Here is a 10000-nt window from a genome sequence, read left to right on the forward strand (position 1 = left end):
CTCTACCCATCCTCCAGCCCGCTCCTTTTTGGCACCAGGGGGCAGACTGGGGGAAAAAGTGGCGGTACTCTCCCAAGTACCAGCCACTTGAAGCACTCCAAAGAGATTTCATTCATAGCATATCTGTGTTCCTCCCCCTTTTTTTATTAACCTGTTTTGATAGCAGTGAAATAATTAACAATGTTGACATTTAAATTGGCATCACTGGACTCAGCTGAGATGAATGCGGCAGTTCACAACTCTGGGAGCCATTGTTCCAGAGGCTCTGTGGATGCAGACAGTCATCACTAAATAAGTTTACATTCATTTGATGTTTTCAAGGATTTTCTACTAACACAACAGCTAAATTCTGTAAAACAAGATGGCAGCCTCAACAGAAATGCTGGGTTGCTAATAGAGCCTAGTTGGAGCTCTAACACCGCAAGCACACTGCGAACCACAGCTCTCCAGGGCCTTGTTAACCAGTAGTGCTGAGTGCCATTATGGATGTGGAGTGGTGCTCAATTAGCAACTCTCCTGATCCATGGAATGAACACCCTTAGAAGGTGGCATCTCCTAGAGTTACTAGGCCTCACCAACATCATGGTGCTGAGCCTGGTATAAATGCTTATCAAGAGAAGATTAATCAGATGGACAGGCAGGAGGCTACTGCACCTATTATGCTACAGTACTGGCACTGATCTTCAGCTCTCCCAACTATCTAATCTATCCTTCAATCTATCCTACATTCACCATAATACCTGAGCTCATAGGCCTTGCATCAAACATTGTGAACACCATGCACAGCCAGCGTATTTGGCCAAGGTTTACAGCAGTCCTAAGCAAGACCTGCTTCACCGTTTAATCCCTTGGTGGGGCCACAGTTGATGAACTGGAGTGATTGCATAGTGGAGCCTCTGCAGCTCCTACATACCACAGAAGGCTTCTCCATACCAGAGCTGCAGAGGCTGGTACAGAGGTCAGTAACAGAGACTGGTTAGCAGAGGGTCTCTGGAATCTATAGTTATGTGGATCCAGGGGCCCTAACATCCCATATAGATTGTGTAGGGATATGCTTTTATTGCAACCTGCACGTTGGAGTAACAGATGGGAGATGTCTCAATTTGAAAAGAGGATATCATGTCCCCATCCCTCTTGGTTCCCCACACCATTCACATAAAGACTGAATAGTTAGGTTTCATGCAGGGAAAGTGAATCTCACCCATGTGTGCAAGTGCCAGGATATCAGCCTTGTTTATATCTTACGAATGCTAGTCTGCTATTTTTAAACATATTTGGAGACAGAAATATCACTAGAAGAATGTATTTAAAAGATACAGTACAAACTAGTGAATAGAAATTGACGTCAACTAAACCCACATACACTATTTAGTATTTGGCTTTTCAACATCCAATTGCACAACATTTTCAGCCTTACAGTGACTGTTTTGCTTTGCAAGTAGGTGAAGAAGACACTGATTTACAGTGATTCCAATAAGATGAACAAATCATTGGAAATTATCTGAATTCCACCAATATGGAGCCAGATCTTGTAAGACCTCAACATGTAGAATTCCAATTGAAACTACTGGTATTTCTACACTTGGAGGGTTTTGCTGATCAGAAACAAATACGCAGGAGCGGGAACCCAGCAACCACAACACAACCTTGAATCTGAGAACAATTAAGAAAGAGAACTAGTATGATACAAAATCATAAATGATCATATGTCAGGGAACCACCTTATTTTAATATGTATATAACTATAATAAATATGTATGTAACTATAATAAAACATGGCATTTTTGCAAATACAATGGCGTATGTGACTAATGTGACAGAATATTTTAGTAACAGAATTTGGCATTTTGCTAATATGATAAAGTATTTCACTAATGATACAGAAGCACGAATACTATATCAAAGCAGCAAAACATTACATTTTAAGTATTCAATACTCTAAGGTGTTTCACTAATTAAGATATATTTTTCTAATGCAAACAGTAGTTGTGCTGGTGTGTCTTTATATTTGTGATCTTATTTGGTGCTGACTCCTCCCATGGGTATTAGAGCTACGCAAAAATATTCCTACTACTTTCTAAGGACTGGATTGTGGCTAACCCCTGAATGGATGTTCTGGGGAGGACATAAGGATTCTTCTCCTCTTGTACCCTCTTTGCAGGAGCATGTCGCAACTACAGCTGTTGAAGCCACTCTGAGTAGTCACACTTTGTTACCACTAGCCATGTGGTGAAGAATTAGTAGACAGTAAGTGGGGCTATGGCTCTGCCCCCACTTCTCCTAGTTAGCTAGCAGCATAAGCAGCTGTGGAGAGTTGCACACATCTGCACTGAGTGTCATGGACACCCTAACATATGAGGTGTGCTGTCCCTATGTCCTGGGCTGTTCTAAGAAGCACTGTGCTTTTCAGAAACACGGTGCTTCCCGGTGCTGTCCCCGAGGTGATGCTTCTCCATGTGGACCCCAATGCACACTAGTAACTTAGGAGCAATATTTAATGCAGGAAGGTGGACTGGATAACCTGATAAATCTTTTCCATCTCTAAGTTCTGTGATGTCATATGTTTGGCAAAAGTATGCTCACTCAGCACACACACAAAAAAGTTATTTTAGCTAACTTTAATTCTCACTTAAACACACCAAAATATGTTAAAATTGACACATTATACTTATTGTGACTTGTTCTGCTGTACCTACACTAGATAGTGAACACCCAAATTCAGCATATAATATTATGAAACATATTCACAGTAATATTTAGACACAGTAGAATGACTTATATTTAGACCCTTAATGTTACTTTAAAGGATCTTTTTATAGTAGTTTAAAGAAAAACAATCTTACTCCAAGCATGTGAGACTTCCCTATTATTTATGGATCACTGATAAGATATAACCATGATTTTAAGAGCCAAAATGGTCTCATAAGTCAACAAAGGACCCTTATTCTTAAAAACCTTTGGCATATTGAAGGTAAAAGTTTGACCGAGTAAAGACCTATTTTATCATCACTACTAAGGTTGTCTTTAAAAACTTTTGATTTTTGTATTAGATGACCAGGTAACAAAAATGAGGTTAGTATGAGGAATACTCAAGTCACTTTATGTAGATATGTAAAGCAAGGGACGAGTTTTATGATGACCACTCCACATATGCATATGTAAAGGGACCCTGTCAAGCAAACATGCCAAAAATTTGCCTGTGTCCTCTTCCCACTTCCCAGATTCCCATATCTATGTTGAGGATCTTGTAAGAGGAAAACATAACTATCCAGTGCTAGGCCTATGTGTCTTAAAATCCTAGAAGATGCATTAGGAGCAAACAACCCCCAAAAACCCACAATACGCCCAGGAAGCACAGATTGCAAACATGGATATATGTGTCACTCCCTCTGCCCACACCACTCTTGAGACGAGGACTGAAACAAATGAGAATATGGGCTCTGAAATGCTCAAGCTCAGGTTTCTTGTCAATTACATCCACAAGTGAGCTCTCAAAAATGAAGCCAGAGGGAGACACAGGAAGGGGACAGTGCACATGCCTATTGTCCCAACAAGCCAAGCATCATGGAGTTATTGTTCTTTTGCTCCCTGATTGTCAGCTGAGATTTAAAAAATGTTGCATTCTTCATTTTCAAGGTTGATAGCTATGTCAAGGGAAATGTAAAGAACAAAACTGCAAATTTAAGTGTGGTATCAGCCTTGACGGTGACCCTTTAAGAAACTTCAGGCTGTGGACTACTGATACAATACACCACAAGGACAATGTTTCAATGGTAGTTTCTGTATTGAAACATTAGCACCATCTACACTGAATTCTATTCAGCATATGCACAATAACTATGTTTACTAAAAACGCTTGTGAAAATGCATTTATTCCATATGCTCATTAAAGGCATTTTAAAACCTGTATTAAAAATAAAGAAAAATGGTCATAATATGGAATAATGCCTTTAGAAATTATTTTTTAAAAATCAAATAAATTTTTGACATAGAAAAACATATCTGAAACAACTTTTTTTTGTAAATTGACTTCAATACATTTACGGTTATTTATTTGATGGACTGATTTCTTTGTATACATGGTTTGAGCTAAGTGAAAGTGGGGGTTTTAAAATCAAAATTTATGGAAATCATTTCGCCAAAAACAAACTTCCATTTTACAGAGAAATTAACCTTCCAAAAACAAGGGTTTAAAATAAAAAGTCTAACAAGCTGGTAACTACAGCAGTGGCATTGTAATAAGCTACTGCATAATAAGCACAATAAACCCATGATTACTATTCAACCCTAGGGTGCTGGGGTTTTTCCATTTTACCAGTCTAGGTCCTGATCCAAAGCCCTCTGAAGTCAATGGAAAGACTTATTTGGACTTCAATGGGATTTGGATGACGCCCAAAATAAGTTTAATAGGAGTATACCTATAGGCATTTGTAGCAGCAATTAGCCAAAAATAGATGTTTTATTGGATATTCTCCTATGAAACCTGGATTTATGTTCGATATCCTGCTTTGATAAAGCATGGAGGTAAGCATGGATTTAGATGTAAATTTTAAATAAAAGCTTTTAGATTTTTTTCCCCCTCAGTCATTCCTTGTTCAATTTACAATTTTGGGAAGTTTTTAGCCTGAGTGTTGCAATCTGGATCTAGGAATAAACAAAATAAAATCTGAAATTCAAGAAAATAAAAATAGCATTTGATTGTTTCATACCCAGTAAACTGTTACGTTCCAATCATGTATAATATTTATACTATACAGAAAAAAGGGTGGGAAATGATGAAAAATGTATTTTCCTTTCTCAGAGAAAACAAGGTCTTATTCAAATGTTCAAATTTCAGCAATTATTAAGTGAAACCAAGATGACCCTTTTGTCCTCTTTTGAAGATGAATTACTGTCTCTTCACCACTACATTTTGTCAGTTTTGGTACAGCAGAGTCGATACCTTCACCTTGACGTAAAAACTTTGTGATTTATCTGTTCTTCCGTTTCTCAGTGTTACCACAACCTGAAGAAGTACAGCCAATCATGATACTGAGAGCAGACTTTGGTCGCAGCCACTTGAAAAAAAATAAAGCACTCTCTGATGATAGACAAATGTGTCTTGTTAGCAACAGCCAAAAAGCGCTTGACTCGTACTAATAACAAAAAGGCCATGTTGGTCACCATGGGTCTAAAGACGAAGCACCCTGTCACTGCCTTGGTTGGGAAATTAGCAAATAATGTTCCTTTTCCTTGATAAATGGGTGACAGTTCTCTCTCACCAATCATTTTTTAACATTTTGATGCATGTCTATGATCCCGCTGGAGGAACAGAAAAGTTTACTGGCCCTCAATTTTCAGATGATGAATGGAACACTCTAAATGTGCGATTTCTATATGAGGTATAGTTCATTTTAAGCAATTCTAGTAAATGGGTGTCACTGATTAGGACAAATAGTCTACTTGTGCAATAGCACAAATGGTATGTCTCATTCTTCTGGCCTCCTTTGAGACAGAAAAGAAAGGGGACAACAATGACCCTGTTAAACCTGGAGTTACTATTGTTTTAAAATGAGCAACTGTATAATATGCAATTTCCGGGATGCTAATACTGGATGTTTTACTGAATCAGTTTTTAGCATGTTTAGCATTTACTTCTTAATTAAAATATACTTTATACTGAAAAATCCCTTCTGAGACAAAATACAGTGCTAAACAGAACATTTATTTTCTCTTTTGACTGCAATACTTTAAAGGAAATATAGTTTTATAAAGCACAATTAGGCTATTTTAAAGTGTTAGCTGCTATAGTTTTTTGAAAATCGCCTAATCAGCTTTGAAGGACTTATTAGAAAGAACCATTCTGAGAGAAGACAAGGATATCTGTCCTACTTTTTGTTGTTGTTTTTATTTATTTATTTGTTTTTATTTTATTTTTAGGGCCTGATCAATAAATAACCAAAACTGTTTTTACAGTGAGTGTAACTTGCTTTAGGACAAGAGCACTTAAAATAAAAAATGAAAGTATAGCATATATGGATTAAAGTTGCTGCGAATGTCAGAATTAAAATGTACCCATACGTTTATTTTTAAGGGCTTACCACTCCTGTAACAGTATTCGTTATCTACAGTTTTGTTTTAATTTTTTTACAATGACTGGGTTTCATGGGTAAAGCCATAATTGAATAGGTACAAGAAATAATCAGATGGTTTAAATTTAACTAAGGCATTAGCATTTAGTTTAGCATAGTGAAAATACTATGATTTGTGGGAGGCAATTAACAATCATTTGCTCTGTGGATACAAGTAATTTGTTTAAAGAGCACTGACCTATGAGACAGCTAGTTTGTGTTGGCTGTGATGGAAGGGAGCTATTGACTCTAAACAGTGTAACAGTGCCATTGACAGAATCACATTTGAATGCACACAAAAGATCTTTAAAATACTTCAGAAACATGAGATCTTTTCAGAGGGTGAAGTGGGGTGGGGGTTAAATGAGGCAAACTAGCCAAAACAGAGATTCAGATACTGAAGGAAAAGTTGTCAAAATGAACGAGCCAGGACAATATAGTCATTAAAGAAGGTTTTTTCCCCTTGATATTGTGCTAGTGTTGAAGAAGAATCTAACTCCCCCCCTCCCCCCATAAATACTCTATCAGAGGGAACACAAACTGTGAACAATTACTGGTTGAGTAATGATTTCATAAGCCTAAAATTGAATGTAAGTCTTTATGCAGAAATAATAATTTTTATGTTTACATCTAGTAAATGCATTGCAGACCTGGGGATGGTTCCATGTATTCAACATTCAAGCTTTTTCTCTGTCCATTTTGGACATGTTTACTTTTGCATGCCAATACCTTGTTTAGCAACTCGGTTCAGTATACTGCAAACCTACATGTTCATTCTAAGTAATTTATTGTAATTTCTTTAATTGAGCAAAAGAAGTTACCAAAATGAGGGAAGGTTACAAAAATATTTGGGTGGAAAAGGTCAGCATTAAAAGTTCTAAATGAGTATATTCATGGTATGCTGAGGACCTTTGTTTGAAGAAATACTAATATCAATTGGCTTGAATTTCTTTTGTTTAGTAGGAAACCTTTATGCAAAATGTGCACTTTAAGAAAACAGTAGTACACTTGCACAAATACAGTGCAAACATGCTACTGGTTTCTTAAAGTGAACACACAAAATAAGTCCTCACACCTTAAAACATATGCATAAAAGTAGTTTGCACTGTAACATAATTTCATTTAGAAGCATACAAATCACAATTTGCCTTAATCAAATAACATTGCAATGCTCATATTCTAATTAAAAAATAATCTCTGATATTTAATTTAAGAACCTAGAAGACTTCTACCAGTAAAATGATTACTCTAACCTGCACAGAATTGCTCAATTTAACTATGCAGAGAATTTTTCAGGTAAGGACTATTTTAATTACTATTAAACAAGCAAATGATACACTATTAGGCAAATATTAAAACAAGTATTGCATTCAGTTATTAATTTGCACTATTCGCTTTTAAATGCAGCAAATATCTCATTAATTTAATTTTAGGTGCCCACCAGTTTATATTGCATTTTACAGTCTGGAAGGCAATTTACTATTAACTGGCAATTACATACAGAATGATTGTTAATTCTGCTCCTAAGTGCTAGCTGCTTGAAAATTGTTATCTCTCTCTAATTTTTGACCTCCTTACAACAGGGGTGAGGTATACTGGGAATACAAAGGACTAGTAGAGAAGAGCTGGACATGTCATTTGTGACTCATTCTTTTAATTCACCGTGCTAATCAACTGAACTGCCACAATCTCCCAAGGTAATTGTATCTTTATAATACTTGAAAGCAGTGGGCAAAAAGGCATGGATAGATGGGGATAGGCCTTCCCTTAGCCTGCTGAGAAACAGCACAGTATCCTTACTATGTGTGACTAATAGAGCCTGTTTTTGAAAAATCTGGTACTTTCATATCACTGTACACAGATCATTTAATGTTTCAACTTCTATACTTTACAAAGGCTTTGTACTCCACACTACACTCTTGTTTCATTATTCTGCAGCCTCGTTGCCCTATGGTCCACCTCATGCTGAGAAGGTTAAATGTTAGAGTGCCAAGCCAGACTGCAAGCATGGAGGGACACTGATGGGAAACAGATGCCCTGGGGATTCAGCCCCTCCTTACTATAGGGCCACATAATTTTCATATTGTGAAATACAGTGAGGCTTGGCTCAGTTTTCAATGGTGAGTGTAATTTCCAATCATTATCTCATTGTCCCCATCAATTTAGGGGCAATGCAAATCTGACAGAAGTTTCCAGGTCAGATAGGCTCTGACCCTACCTTTCTTTTTACTTTTTGTTGACATATAGGCTTCTGTATCCCTTACCAAGTGTTTGAAATCTACATTTCTGTTAAAGTTTTTATTTTATTTTCGCAGTAAATTAATTGCAGCAACAGCGGTTATGGAAACTTTGATGATTCATTTAAACATCTTTATTTAAAATGTCCCTATGAATCCTGGTGAAGGAGAACTCCAGGATAGGAAAAGTAAATGGCTCCTTTCTAAAACTTCATTTATTTTTGCACTTTTAATTTAACCTATGGAAATTTACATTAAAATAACAATTTATGGAATTTCTTAAAGCAATTAATATAAGGAAAGTCAAAAGTAAGACTGCCTATTTAGGGACAGATGCTCATCTGGTGTAATCAACATAGCTCTGTTGCAGACAGTGGAACTACATCAATTTACAACAGCTGAAGAAACTGCATTTTAGTCTAACATTTTTAGTTAATTCACTTTACTTTGCTGAATACTGTTGTTTACAAAGCAAAATAACTAGTCATTGTTTGGATACCATTGCACAAATACCTGGTCACAACAGTTAGTTAAAGTATGAAGCTAGAATTCCATGTTAATTCCCTGCAACTAAGACAACTGAATCATATACTTCCATGGTGTTTTACTGTAGCTTTATGTGGATTGATTTCATTTGTGTTTATCATAGTATTTTTAAAGACTCTATTATCATGATTGGATTAGCCAATTGCCTATAGGTAGCCCATTCAACCCCAGCCAGCTTTGTAGTTACCATCTGCTTAGCATACCATAAGAAATAAGATAGTGGTCTTAGGCAACGTTCACACTGGAGAGAGGTCAATATCACCAAAACCACCACCACCGCATTTGGCACCCTTCTTGACAGTCTCAGCAGAAAAGCCAAGAACTGAACAGACAGGGAGACTTAAATATCCTCTCACCCTTGGAGGTGGGTCCTTCCAGATCAGAGCTGAGGTACACTGGAGGGAAAACTTACACTGCTCCTGCCCAGGTTGTGCCTGTTTTGTGGATAGATGGAGGACTTCAGTCTCCACGGCTATCAATCCAGCACCTTTCATGAGCACAATATTCATACTAAAGGCTCAATCCTGATCCCACTGAAGCTAATGGCAAAACTCCTATTGACTTCAATGTGAGCAGGCTTGGATTCCTAGAACAATAATTGTTTTTAAAAGTCTCAGTAATCTGATCATAGTTTTCAAAAGTACCCCAAATACACACTTTTTCCAGCAAGATCAAAACAATTAGACGGAAACAGTTACAGCCTATGGGGAAAATACCAATCTAGTGTTTTTATGAAAAGTACATTTTTTACCGAGTAGGCTTTAAGGCCCAGATCCTCAAAGGTTTTTAGGCACTCCCTTAACGCCCTTAGTCATCACTTAAGTTCCACTTCAGCCCATATCTATGGGACTTAGGTGCCTAAATACATTGGAGGATCTGGGCCTAAAATCTCTCCCAGAGTCACTACATTCTATCTATTTATCAAATAAACATTGAAGAACTCTTTGGTGTTTATTTTTAAAGACGTGTGTGACACAACAGAACAATTCATAATACACACATGAATATTTGCAGTAGTAAGCATGTGTGTGTTATGGACCCACTTTGTCAAATCATTAACTTAAAAAAATTATGAATGTAATTACCATTCATGTGAATATCAGCTTT

General features: G+C 36.9%; 1 protein-coding gene across 6 annotated transcripts in view; it reads right to left on the reverse strand.

Annotated features, from left to right (window-relative positions):
* Nucleotides 1–10000, reverse strand: part of EBF3 (EBF transcription factor 3) — a 130442-nt gene that overhangs the window by 24986 nt on the left and 95456 nt on the right. The window lies entirely within an intron of this gene.

The sequence above is a fragment of the Mauremys reevesii genome, linkage group 7 (genome assembly GCF_016161935.1).
Source record: "Mauremys reevesii isolate NIE-2019 linkage group 7, ASM1616193v1, whole genome shotgun sequence".
NCBI lineage: Eukaryota > Metazoa > Chordata > Testudines > Geoemydidae > Mauremys > Mauremys reevesii.